The sequence below is a fragment of the Bos grunniens genome, chromosome 12 (assembly GCF_055505025.1).
Source record: "Bos grunniens cultivar Pamir isolate PY7600 chromosome 12, Bosgru_T2T1.0, whole genome shotgun sequence".
Classification (NCBI taxonomy): Eukaryota; Metazoa; Chordata; class Mammalia; order Artiodactyla; family Bovidae; genus Bos; species Bos grunniens.
In genome coordinates, this window is record NC_141176.1 from 8,479,840 (window position 1) to 8,494,041 (window position 14,202).

Consider the following 14,202-nt stretch of genomic DNA (forward strand, 5'->3'; position numbering starts at 1 on the left):
TATGCAGAATACATCATGAGAAACACTGGGCTGGATGAAGCACAGCTGGAATCAAAATTGCCAGGAGAAATAGCAATAACCTTAGATATGCAGGTGATACCACCTTTACGGCAAAAAGTGAAGAAGAACTAAAGAATCTCTTGATGGAAGTGAAAGAAGAGAGTGAAAAAGTTGGTTTAAAACTAAACATTCAGAAAACTAAAATCATAGCATTTGGTCCCATCACTTCATGTCAAATAGATGGGGAAACAATGGAAACAGTGACAGACTTTATTTTCTTGGTCTCCAAAATCACTGCAGATAGTGACTGTAGCCACTTGGCAAAACTAATACAATTATGTAAAGTTTAAAAATAAAATAAAATAAAAAATAAAAGGTGCTTACTCCTTGGAAAAAAAAAATATATATATATGACTAAACTAGACAGCATATTAAAAACCAGAGATACTACTTTTCTGACAAACATCCATCTAGTCAAAGCTATAGTTTTTCCAGTAGTCATATATGGATGTGAGAGTTGGACTATAAAGAAAGCTGAGGGCTGAAGAATTGATGCTTTTGAACTGTGGTGTTGGAGAAAACTCTTGAGAGTCCCTTGGACTGTGACGAGATCAAACCAATCAATCCTAAGGGAAATCAGTCCTGAATATTCATTGGAAGGACTGATACTGAAACTCCAGTACTTTGGTCACCTGATGCAAAGAGCTGACTCATTGGAAAATACCCCGATGCTGGGAAAGGTTGAAGGCAGGAGGAGAAGGGGATGACAGAGGACGAAATTGTTGGATGACATCACCGACTCCATTGATTTGAGTTTGAGCAAGGTCAGGGAGTTGGTGATGGACAAGGAGGCCTGACTTGCTGAAGTTCCTGAGGTAGCGAAGAGTTGGACATGACAGAGTGACTGAACTGAGCTGATAGAGCTTCTTCACTTTTGGCTGCAAAGAATATTATCATTCTGATTTCAGTACTGACCATCTGGTGAAGCCCATGTCTGTTGTGTTGTTGGAAGAGAGTATTTGCTATTACTATTGCATTCATCTGCCAAAACTGTTAGCCTTTGCCATTTTTCATTTTGTACTCCAAAGCCAAACTTGTCTGTTACTCCAGGTATCTCTTGACTTCCTACTTTTGCATTCCAGTCCCCTATAAGGAAAACGACAATTTGTTGTTGTTGTTGTTGTTTGTTTTCTCTATGATTTCTTGTAGGTCTTTATAGAATTTTTCCACTTCAGCTTCTTCAGCATTAGTGGTTAGGTCATAGACTGAATTACTGTAATGTGGAATGGTTTGCCTTGGAAATGAATTGAGATCTCACTCATTTTTGAGATTGCATGCAAGTACTACATTTCAGACTCTTTAGTTGACTCTGTGGTCTACTTTGTTTCTTCTGAAGGATTCTTGCCCACAGTAGTAGATATAATGGTCATCTGAATTAAAATTTCCCATTCCCATCCATTTAATTCATTTATTCCAAAAATGTTGATTTTCACTCTTGCCTTCTCCTATTTGACCACATTGAATTTACCTTAATTCATGAACCTAACATTCCAGGTTCCTATGCAATATATTTCTTTATAGCATCAAACTTTACTTCCACTACTAGATACAACCACAACTGGTGGCCATTTCTGCTCTGGCTCAGCCTCTTCATTCTTATTCTAACTATTTCTCTGTTATTCCACAGTAGTATATTGGACACCTACTGACATGGGGGTTTCATCTTTCAGTGTCGTATATTTTTTGCCTTTACACACTGTTCATGTACTTTTCAAGGCAAGCATACTGAAGTCATTTGCCATTCTGTTCTCCAGTGGATCACATTTTGTCAGGTGCTAAGTAGCAGGAGACTTTATGCTTTTGAACTGTGGTGTTGGAGAAGACTCTTGAGAGTCCCTTGGACTGAAAGGAGGTCCAACCAGTCCATTCTAAAGGAGATCAATCCTGGGTATTCATTGGAATGACTGATGCTGAAGCTGAAACTCCAATACTTTGGCCACCTCATTCGAAGAGTTGACTCATTGGAAAAGACCCTGATGCTGGGAGGGATTGGGGGCAGGAGGAGAAGGGGATGACAGAGGATGAAAAGACTGGATGGCATCACCGACTCAATGGACATGAGTTTGAGGTAACTCCGGGAGTTGGTGATGGACAGAAAGGCCTGGTGTGCTGCAGCTCATGGGGTCACAAAGAGCCAGGCATGACTGAGCAACTAAACTGAACTGAACTGGAGTAGCAGAAACATACCCTTCAGCTGCTCAGTGTAGCTGGATGGCATGCCCAATGTCCCAGTTGTTCCACTGCTGGTCCTTGTTGAGCGTATAAACCACTGGCCATCAGGTGTCAGTCAACATGTGCTGGGTGTCGAGGCAAAGGCCCTGCTGGAGTGGCTGGGGAGTAGATCCAGGGAAGGCTTGAGCCAATTTTGGAGGACACCCAGGAGCTGAGTGTCTGCAGCCTCACTGCTGCTACTTGCTGCCTGGAACTGCCACTGCCCAGGAGTTGCAGGCTACTGTGGATGTAATCAGCCACCTGGGAGTCACTGTAGTGCTATTTTATTTCATCTTCACTATCAAAGCCATCAAGAGTCACCAAAAGAATAAAAAATCAAAATAAAAAATATTCTTTGAAATATAGTCCCTCTCATAGCCTCAAAGGAGATCCTAAAAAGCTTGTCTGGCAAATGTTTTGAATTTGGGATCAACAACAGAATAAATCTTAAGAGGTAGTACATATCCTGGGAGAAGGCAATGGCACCCCACTCCAGTACTGTTGCCCGGAAAATCCCATGGATGCAGGAGCCTGGTAGGCTGCAGTCCATGGTGTCGCTAAGAGTCAGACACGACTGAGTGACTTCACTTTCACTTTCCACTTTCATGCATTGGAGAAGGAAATGGCAACCCACTCCAGTGTTCTTGCCTGGAGAATCCCATGGACGGAGAAGCCTGGTAGGCTGCAGTCCATGGGGTCGCACAGAGTCGGACACGACTGAAGTGACTTGGCAGCAGTACATATCCTGGGCTTCCCTGGTGGCTTAGAGTGTGAATAATCTGCCTTCAATGTGGCAGACCTGGGTTTGATCCCTGGGTTGGGAGATCCCCTGGAGGACAGCATGGCAACCCACTCCAGTATTCTTGCCTGAAGAATCTCCATAGACAGAGGAACCTGGAATGCTACAGTTCATGGGGTTGCAAAGCTTTAGACACAACTGAGTGATCAAGCACAGCACAACACATATCCTAAAAGATATCAAGCAAACTCTCTATGTCCTTGAAAATCTGTTACATGGTGCTGGATGGGCAATTCAGTGGTCTTGTCATTAAAGTAAATGCAGCAGCATGGGTGATCTGTGGTAATAGAAAGAGTGTCCTTGCAGATAGGTTGATCAATTCTATTAAATGGAAAAGACAGTGAAATTGAAGAAGATAACTTATTTCCAGTAACTATGATGCATGCTTCTGGCAGAGAAAAGTGACCAAAAAAATCAAGTGGAATGAAGAATAGAAAGCAACAAATACCAGATAATAGTACTAACAGCCTTTGATATAATGGAATTAGAGTAAATTACTGCAATGTCATAAGAGCTAAAAACTGAGTGGAAAATACTCCAGAGAAATCTTGCAGATTTGTGAAAAATGTTTAAAATCACAAATTTGAAAAAACACTATAGGCTGCCTGTCCTTTACCTTGGGATTTTTTTTTTTTTTTTAATGTAGCCATTACTATGCAATGACTCTAACAATTAGAAATGAACTTCCATAGTATCTATGTATTTCAAAACTCCAGAGACTGGGATAGCTTAATGTAGAATCAAGACAAAAATCTACACACAAAGAGATAAATCAAGCCAGTTTTACTGGGTGTCATTCAATGCCCCCCAAATGGGGAACCATATCTAGAACATTCTGAAGAAAATAAAATGTGAATTAAATTAAAACTGTTCTCTTTACAAAGGCAAAAGATAGACATGTCAAAGATTCAGGGACATTTCAAATATCATTTTGGCAAACTCAAATGACCCCTTAAAGTCACAGTAGGAAGATATTATTGATCAACAAGGCATTAATGGCTGCAGTGCCAAGACAAGAAATGTACCATTTTGATGATAGATTCTTTAGTTTAGAAGATTACCATGACAAAGCAGATAGGTTCAAGTGAGATGTTGATATAGCACACTATACTGACATCATACCATTTGAGTTTGTTCTTATCTTTGCAAAACATGAAGCTTTTGGCTCTGGGAGAGAAGGTTCTTCTCATTCCTCCATTCATGATCACTTTTCTATAGACAAGTCTTTGTTTTTTTTTTTCTTTTTCTAGTGTGCATATGTTTAGATATCTCCAGGTAGTTTACAGCATTTTGCCTGTCTTATCTACACTTCCAGTGACTGTCTGGCTGAAAATATCTTGCTCAAATAATTTTTAAGGTAGGCGGAGTTTGATCTCTATTGTCCCCTTAAAATGTAATTTTCTTGAGACAGAGCACTTGCATGTGATTTTCATTGTCCAGCACGTAGCAGATGGATAAGAACAAGTTAGCAATTATGAGTACCCTGCCTTCCCTGGCACGTGCTGTGTATTTTTGTGTTTGCCTTATATGTTCTACACAAATCTTTTAACTACATCACAATTTGCTGGCTCTTCTTAAAAAAAGTTTGTTAATACTCCAATAGGTTCCTAATAGAAAAGATAGAAGAAATCATCCTGTGATGGGAGGTCACACTTGACTGGATTATGGCACTCAGTTACTTAGTCAAACACTAGTCTAGATGCTGCTGTGAAAGTACCTTGTACATGCAAATCACATTTACCATCGATAAAGGAGATTAATTCCCTCTCAACTCAGGTAATTCAGCTGCTGGGACTCAAGTTAGAAAGAGTGTGTGTATGTGTGTGTGTGTGCGTGCACACACACACACACACTCAAGTGCACACATGTGTTGATAGAGGTGTTAATACCAAAAACTATTCAGAAAACCACTTCACCAAACAGAGCATATTAGAAAGTGAGTCATGGATCTGGCCATTTTGAAGAGGGCATGCGTGGCAAGTCTGTGTGGTCATGGTCCTAAAAAATAGACTCATATCCTTCACAAATCTGGCATGTTTGTGAAAATCCCTTAATGAGTATTGACCATCACCATTGAAAACCTTCCAGATTGCCTTCTGCTTTGTCTCTTCTGTTTCTCTATCCCTATATAGTATGTAATTTGCCTTTATATTCACCTCAAAATTTACCTAAAGCACTTATATTTATAATGAACTATTTTGAGTTCTTATTCTGATATGACTTCAGCATCTATGCTCTACTCCCCTTCATAAATTGGAGATCTGAAATTCTTCAAGAGTTCTTTGTTCCAGTCCTTCAAAACCAACTGCCTAAAGCTGTCTCCTCACACCTTAAACATCTTTGTTTTTAAAAGTTAAATAACAATGCATTTTAAAAAATGAACATTTTTCCAATTTTTAGAAGAACCTGCATAGCTTTGGATACAAGTTCAACTGCCTGAACCACTTGAATTTATTTTTAATTGTTTATTTCCCTTAAGATAAATTCCTTAAGATGCTACTTAACAAAATGATGTTTTAGCTAATTCATACATTCTTTTAATAGTGAAACATGAGACCATTTTTCTTTATTCACTACAAATCATATTATTTGAAGTGACTTGATTATTTGAAGTTGCTATCAGAAACAATAGCCAATTTTTTTTTGTACCTGTGATCACAATTACCTTTCATTGACTACATTTCATAACCAATTATTCATTTTTTCTGTTTCCTAGGGTTATAACTAATTTACTCAAATATCCTCATGGCCAATTTTCCTCTCTCATTTCTGTGTCTATATACATCTTTAATAACTCAAATTATTTTGGTTATATATATAGGAGAAGGAAATGGCAACCCACTCCAATATTTTTGCTTTTGAAATCCCATGGACAGAGGAGCCTGATGGGCTACAGTCCATAGGGTCGCAAAGAGTCAGACATGACTGAGCGACTAAACAAACAGTATGTGTGTGTGTGTGTGTGTGTGTGTGTGTACAGAGAATAAAGAATCCACCTGCCAATGCAGGAGACACAGAAGGAGCAAGTTTGATCCCTGGACTGGGAATATCCTCTGGAGAAAGAAATGGCAACCCACTCCAGTATTTTTGCCTGGAAAAATCCCATGAACAGAGGAGCCTGGTAGGCTACTGTTCATGAGGTTGCAAAGAGTTGGACACAACTGAGTGATTAAGAGTGCACACATGTATGTATGTATATATATATATATATATATATATGCATGTGTGTGTTTTTATGGATATGCCTGACTTATAAAGTATAAATCTATGTATAATTTATTAACAAATGATTTTATAAATTAAAAGAAATTTAATTCCTAATTGTATCTTAATCTGTAAAATTGTCTTTTCTCTGTGTGTATATATGTGTTAATATCTATATTGTCTTCATTTTCCTAGAAATCCCAACCTTTGTTGATTGGTTCAAATATTTCTCTACGTATACCTTTCTTAGAAATATAAAGCATCCTACTTTGCCCCCGCACTAGCGATTTTTTTTCCTTTCTTTTGATTATGTCATTAAATGTTAATTTCCCCAAATTCTTAAGTATCTTAAATCCATCCATTGTTCTTCATTGTTTATTTCTCTGTTTGCATTTCCTATCATTTAAGTTATATCATTCTATACAATCATAGAAGAGTCTGAAAATGAATTTATTGCTTTACTTTTTACAAATTGTAGTGGGCTGCTGTCTATGGGGTTGCACAGAGTCGGACACAACTGAAGCGACTTAGCAGCAGCAGCAGCAGCAGCAGCAGCAGCAGCAGTGTAATATTTGACTTGCCAACAAATCCTAGAATTAGTTATATAAAAACAGAAAAGAAACAATCTCATGTCTAAATTCTAACTTTCCAATAGAATAAAGTACATGCTGTTCCCACTTGGGCACTGTAATGTCCCAACAATATTAACTGGGGAGCTTGCCAATGATAGAATTACTCTAGCTCTTTCTTTGGTTTCTGCCGCCAGAATTCTGTCTATCCCACACTGTACTTCAATTATGTGCACTGATCATTATTGCCATTTTACCATCTGATTATGTAAAGCATTTCATTCTCTCTGCTGTTATAACTAATCCACCCATGTTTTGTAACACCAGATGGTAGGTATCCACAGCCAGTCCTAGTTAATCTGCAAGCATTCTCTATGCATACTCTATTTTTATTAGCATTTGGAAGGTTTTCGATCAAGAAATCAACATCGTAGAGCCTCACACATAGTAATCTTCAATGTAAAAATCAACATGCTGGTCAAGTGTTTACCTTATCAGAATTTTATTTTGATTTGCTATTATAAAGTTCAGACATTTAAAATCTAATCTGCAGGATTCCAGTGGATACATTCTGGACATCTTCATAATGTGTTACATATAAATAAAGAAATCATGCAGTGTTGGGCAGAATTTTTGTCTTCAGATGTGTCATTATGGGCACTCTGAAATACCAGAAAGTGTCTTGTATATTCACTATCAATGTTTGCTATAGATATCACTTGCTTCCAGTTGCCTCTTTTGCTGTTCCAGCTTTTGGTTAATCATATCTTGATGTAGAATATATTGAAAAGTAAAAAGCCCTATTTAAGTTTTTCCAGAGTGTCTGCTAGCAATCTTTGCTGCTGATGCAAAAGATTCATTTATTATAATAACTTTTAGTAACCTTATGCCGGTATAAATTCATGATCTCTGTCCGTTTATAAGATTATCTTTAACCTTCTTTGTCCCTAAAAGTTGCAGTAAGACATGAATTATATTGCCAAATATTCAAAGCATTTAACAAGGATGCAGCAAGACCTTCTTTGATGAGGTGACACATAGTCTTTTTCTGTTCCTCCTCTTGAAGTAAGAATATGCAAGCACAAAGCCCTGGCGGGAGAGCTGTTAGGAAAATATGAAAAACCAAGAATGAAACCAGTGAATATGAAGCAAACTAGGAGCACATGATGCCTTACAATATGCAAAATGTTTTTTTAAGAATGGGAGATACTTATTTGATTTAGGAAAGAAGTGATTATTAAGATCCAACAAGAGTATTTTTGATAAAAAATGGAGATAAAAGATTTATTTTATTGGCTCCAAAAGAGAACAAAATATAAGAGATTTAAAATAATTACTATAGTCAACATTTTGTAAAATTTTACGATAAAGAAGAACAGAGGTGAAAACTGGAGAGGAATGTAAAATTAGAAAATGGTTTTCTTAAAATAACTGTATATCATTGGAAGGACTGATGCTGAAGATGATGAAACTCCAATACTTTGGCCACCTGATGCAAAGAACTGACTCATTGGAAAAGACCCTGATGCTGGGAAAGATTGAAGGCAGAAGGTGAGGGGATGAGAGAGGATGAGATGGTTGGATGGCATCACCGACTCAATGGACATGAATTTGAGTAAGCTCTGGGAGTTGGTGATGGACAGGGAGGCCTGGCATGCTGTAATCTATGAGGTCACAAAGAGTCGGATATGACTGAGCAACTGAACTGAAGAGAATATTTGTATTTATGATGAGGGTGATTCAACAAGAGAAAAATTGATACAGAAGTGGAACAGATAGGTTACTGAAGTTAATGACTCTAAGTAGGTGAAAGGAGATGGAATCTAGTTCACAAGTGGATGATTGGCCATAGATTGGTGCCAGAGACAAAAGCAGTAGAAAAGAAGACAGAGTGTACAGTCACAGAAGGAGACAGGTGAGTCCATTTGGTGAAAAATAGTCATAGAAATTTTCTAGGCTTTGTTTTCATTGTAAATCAACTAGGAAACAATACTATAGACTGAATAGGTGAGGGGAATTGGAAGCTTTCATGAAATAAACATGTATATGAGGGGAGAGAGTGAGTGGACTAGAAAGATACAGTGTGAAAGCTGGCTATTAAGACATGTTCTTCTCAATCTCAATTTTTTGTCTTTAGATATTGCAGTCTTGGTGGGTTTGGAGGATCACTGAAGTCAGGCAAAAATACAAAAAATAAGTGAAATGGAAAAATGACTGGTGATGTCAACAGAGTGAGATTCTTGATAGCTAGAATTTGAAGTTTTTAATTTTTGACCACAGCAGATTTATGGCTATGACCAAAGGAGACAGAATACAAGTCAGTGTTTCTAGAGAAGTGAATGAAAATGAAAAATAAAGATCAAGTTTCAATGGATCATTAACATGGAGTTTGAAATCAGGAAGGAGTCTATTCTGTTCCTTTTGTTGTTCAGTCACTAAGTCATGTGTGACTCTTTGGGATCCCATAAACGGTGACAAACCGAGCTCCTCTGACCTCCACTATCTCCCAGAGTTTGCTCAGATTCATGTCCATTGAGTTGATGATGCCATCCAACCATCTCATCCTCTGTCACCCTCTTCTTTTCCATGAATTGGCTCTCCCCATCAAGTGGTCAAAGTATTAGAGCTTCCTGTGAGCGTCATGGTCTGCATCAACTATTTGAATTTTTTTCCTAAATTATTTTCTTGGATACCTTTTTTTTCCTCTTAAGCTATTTCCTATAATGCATCCAGTGATTTTTAAAATACATTCTCCCCTTTCTTTCTGAGATGCAGAGGCAAGCCACATTTATTCATTCAGGTGCATTCTTCTATACCTAGTATCCTAATAGCCCGTGTTGGAATTCCTAATAGTGGAACTGGATGCCCCAAACATCCCTTCCCCCAAACTGGGAAGGGACTTTGAAGCATAAATGGCAGAAGGCTCAGGAGTTTAGATTTCTTAGACATCTCTCTGATGTTGAATGATGGAATCCAGCCCCACCTCCACACCCCAGCCGAGACGGCCTGAACAGAGCTGAGCTACTCTCCCATGTAATCTAAAAAAAAAAAAAGTAAATTAACACAGGTGTGATGCATCTAGCTAAGAAGAAGTGAAGGGAGGCCAAAGCTTTTCTTTGAGTCTCTATCAGTCTTGACAAATTTCTTAATTTTTTCTCCCTGATCTTATTTTCTAAACTGTGAAAAGACAACATCTTTTGGATACAGATTCATGTCTGTCCTGCCCTAGCTGCTCAGGAGCTCCAAAAGGCCAAGTTGGTTCTGGCACAGTTCCTGAAATGAAGTTTGTGAATTATGCTCAGAGCTCAGTCCCCTGATCTCAAGATGTGTGTGTGTGTGTGTGTGCACGCGTGCACGCGCGCTCTGCCATGTCTGACTCTTTGCTGCCCCATGAACTGTAGTTCACCTCTGCCCATTGGATTTTCAAGGCAAGAATACCAGCGTGGGTTGCCATTTCCACAGAAAGCTTCCAGTTTCCACAGAAAGCTTTAGCAGATTAAGGTTGAGCTGACCTAAAGTTATTTGTATGATGGCTGTAAGCTGAACTCTTATCTTTGATTCTTACTGAGACTTTTAAAGGCAGGAAAAGTGAGGATACATCAGTCCCATTTCTTTTCTTCCTAGCTGGAGTTTCCCTTCACTGATTCAGAAATAAGCTCAGCAAATTTTTTTTTCCATTTTTCTTAAACAAGGAAGAAGAGACTTTAATATAGAGGGAGTGTATTAGCTTTGTTGCATTTAGCATAACCTTAACCAGAGCCTGGAACTTTTAGCTCCAGCTTGAGGATGTTGGGTTTTCCAGGTGACTCAGACCTTAAAGAATCTGCCTGCAATGTGGGAAACCTGGGTTCAATCCCTGGATTAGGAAGAGAGTCTGGAGAAAGAAATACTCACTCCAGTATTCTTGCCTGGGAAATTCCATGCATAGAGAAGCCTGGTGGGCTATAGTCCATGGGATTGCAAAGAGTCAGACACCTCTGAGTGAATGCTGAGGATGCTAGCTCAAGAATCCAGGCTCTTCCCAACTCCTTATAAGTATTTATGAAAGCTTTTCAAGGTTTTACAGACACACAGAAGATTATTTTGCTTTAATACTTAAAACCCTTTGGTGATTCCCTTTCTTATAAGGGAATGGAGGATCTCATTTCTGGAAATTTCCACAGATTCCCTTCTGGATATTCTCTCTTCATTCTCTAGAATCCATCTTTATGGGATTTGTGTGAGTGTTTTGCTCTCCATGGGTAAGCCATGCTTGATCAGCATTGGCTTTTTCATTATCTGGCAAAATGCAAATCCTGCTGAAGATGTCAGCTGATGTTTAGCTACTACAGAAAACTTTCTAAGTCAGGTGGGTTTTCCTTCCTTCCTTTCTACTTACCTACATGGTCATACCTTTCATCATCCTTATTATAATTTGCTATAAAATGTCATTTCTTCCACTGTGCTTTAAGTGATCATGACAGCAACATGAGTCTCTGTCTTCCTGACCATGGTATATTCTATGCTTAGCACACCATTCCTGATGCTTAGTTCTCACAATAAAAGCTTTGAATAAAAGAATTTGCAATAGATAAATAAATACATGATCCTGCTTGTTTATTTTATGACAATTTCTTTACCTGAATTGCTGAATATGGTGCCAAACTTTTACAGAAACTACTGTCTTGATTGTGCTAAAGATGTGCACTCCCTATGGGGGCATTTCTGGAATTCTCTTGCTTTTTATGATCCAATGGATGTTGACAATTTGGTATCTGGCTCCTCTGCCTTATCTAAAGCCAGCTTGAAAATCTGGAAGTTCTCCATTCATGTACTGTTGAAGCCTAACCTGGAGAATTTTAAGCATTACTTTTCTAGTGTGTGAGATGAGTACAATTTTGTGGTAGTTTGAACATTATTTGGCATTGCCTTTCTTTGGGATGGAATGAAAATTGACCTTTTCCAGTCCTGTGGCCACTGCTGAGTTTTCCAAATCTGCTGTCATATAGAGCACAACACTTTAACAACACTTTTACCTGCCTCCTGTGAAACCTGTATGCAGATCAAAAACAACAGTTAGAACCAGACATGGAACAACAGACTGGTTCAAAATTGGGAACAGAGTATATCAAGGCTGTATATTGTCACCCTGCTTATTTAACTTGTATTCAGAGTACGTAATGCAAAATGGTAGGCTGGATGAAGCACAAGCTGGAATCAAGATTCCCAGGACAAGTATCAGTAACCTCAGATATCCAGATGACATCACCCTTATGGCAGAAAGTGAAGTGGACTAGAGAGCCTCTTGATGGAAGTGAAAGAGGAGAGTGAAAAAGCTGGCTTAAAACTCAACATTCAAAAAAGGAAGATCATGGCATCCGGTTCCATCACTTCATGGCAAATAGATGGGGAAATAATGGAAACAGTGACAGGCATCATTTTCATGGGCTCCAAAATCACTGCAGATGGTTACTGAAGCCATGAAATTAAAAGATGCTGGCTCCTTGGAAGAAAAGCTATGACAAATCTAGACAGTATATTAAGAAACAGAGACATCACTTTGCCAACAAAGGTCCATCTAGTCAAAGCTATTGTTTTCCAGTAGTCATGTGTGGATATGAGTTTTGGTCCATAAAGAAAGCTGAACATTGAAGAATTGATGCTTTTGAACTGTGTTGTTGGAGAATTCTCTTGAGAGTCCCTTGGACTGCAGGGAGATCAAACCAGGCAATCCTAAAGGAAATCAGTCCTGAATATTCATTGGCAGGACTGATGTTGAAGCTGAAACTCCAATACTTTGGCCAGCTGATGCGAAGAGCTGACTCATAGGAAAAGACTCTAATGCTGGGAAAGATTGAAGGCAGGAGGAGAAGGGAACAGCAGAGGATGAAATGGTTGGATGGCATGACTGACTCAATGGACGTGTGTTTGAATAAACTCTAGGAATTGGTGATGGACAGGGAGGCGTGGCATGCTGCAGTCCATGGGGTCACAAAGAGTCAGACACAACTGAGCCACTGAACTGAACTTAACTAAGTCAAAGCCATGGTTTTCCCAGTAGTCATGTATGGATGTGAGAGTTGGACCATAAAGAAAGCTGAACTCTGAAGAATTGATGTTTTTGAACTATTGTGTTGGAGAAGACTCTTGTGAACCCCTTGGACTTCAAGGTGATCCAATCAATTAATCCTGAATATTCATTGGAAGGACTGATGCTGAAGCTGAAACTCCAATAACTGACTCATTGGAAAAGAGTTGGACATGACTGAGTGACTAGATTGAACTGAATGGGGTCATTTAGTGAGATAATTCTTTTACTTTTTGTAGCATTCTGTTTCAGTCACTTCAATCTATGTCTCAAACATAAGCCCTAGGAAGATAAGTAAGTTTTTCCTTAATTTTACTTAATTCTTTAGTTCTTGTTACTTTCATATCTAATTGCCAAGTGCTCTATAATTTATTATATAATTATGATCTAATAGTTGTAAATAATATTTCAAACTCTAATATTTAGCTATGTATATATATAGGGAATATAACAGACTGGCTCAGGGGTAAGTATTCCACCTGCAATACAGGAGATGGAGGTTTAATCCTTGGGTTGGGAATAGCCCCTGGAGTAGGAAATGGCAATCCAATCCAGTATTCTTGCCTGAGTAATCCCACGGACAAAGGAGACTGGCAGGCTACGGTCCATTGCATCACAAAAGAGTTGGACATGATTGAACGACTAAACAACAGCAGAATGTGTTTCTGTGTGTGTGTATGGGTACTGATAAGTGTTTAATTTTTTAAAACAGTTCAGCTGAAATTTTCAATACCTTTTTCTCTAACAACGGAAACTGATCTTCTCCTTGACATCACTCTCCTCTTTCTGAGACATTTTCTGATCCCCATACCAGATTACCTTCAATGGTCTGCCCACTCTGGATCTGTGGCCAAATTTACTGATTACATCAGTGCTTCAGTGACTGATACCCTTTACTGTATCCTAAACTCTGGGAGAGAAGCAATCACGTGGTTTTCATCTTTGAGTCCTATGGAATGCACAGCATAATGTCTTACACATCGTTCATTTATGACAATATTTTGCTATGCGGCTCAATTGTCTTGTCTATTATGAGCTTGGATAGTACTAAACTATTGAATAATGTTTAAAAAGTTTAATTTTGTGGATTTAATAGGGAAAATAAAATGTTTCACTTTAAGTTTTTTGTAGAATTCAAGATTTGAAATACCACACCAATTCACATAAGAAACAATGGACCAACATGGATTACATTATATCTGAAACAATGTAATGTACTTACAGGCATGTCATTTCAATAATGAGGTTTCAAATTATCTGTATATAAACTTTTCATCTAAAATGTATTTCAT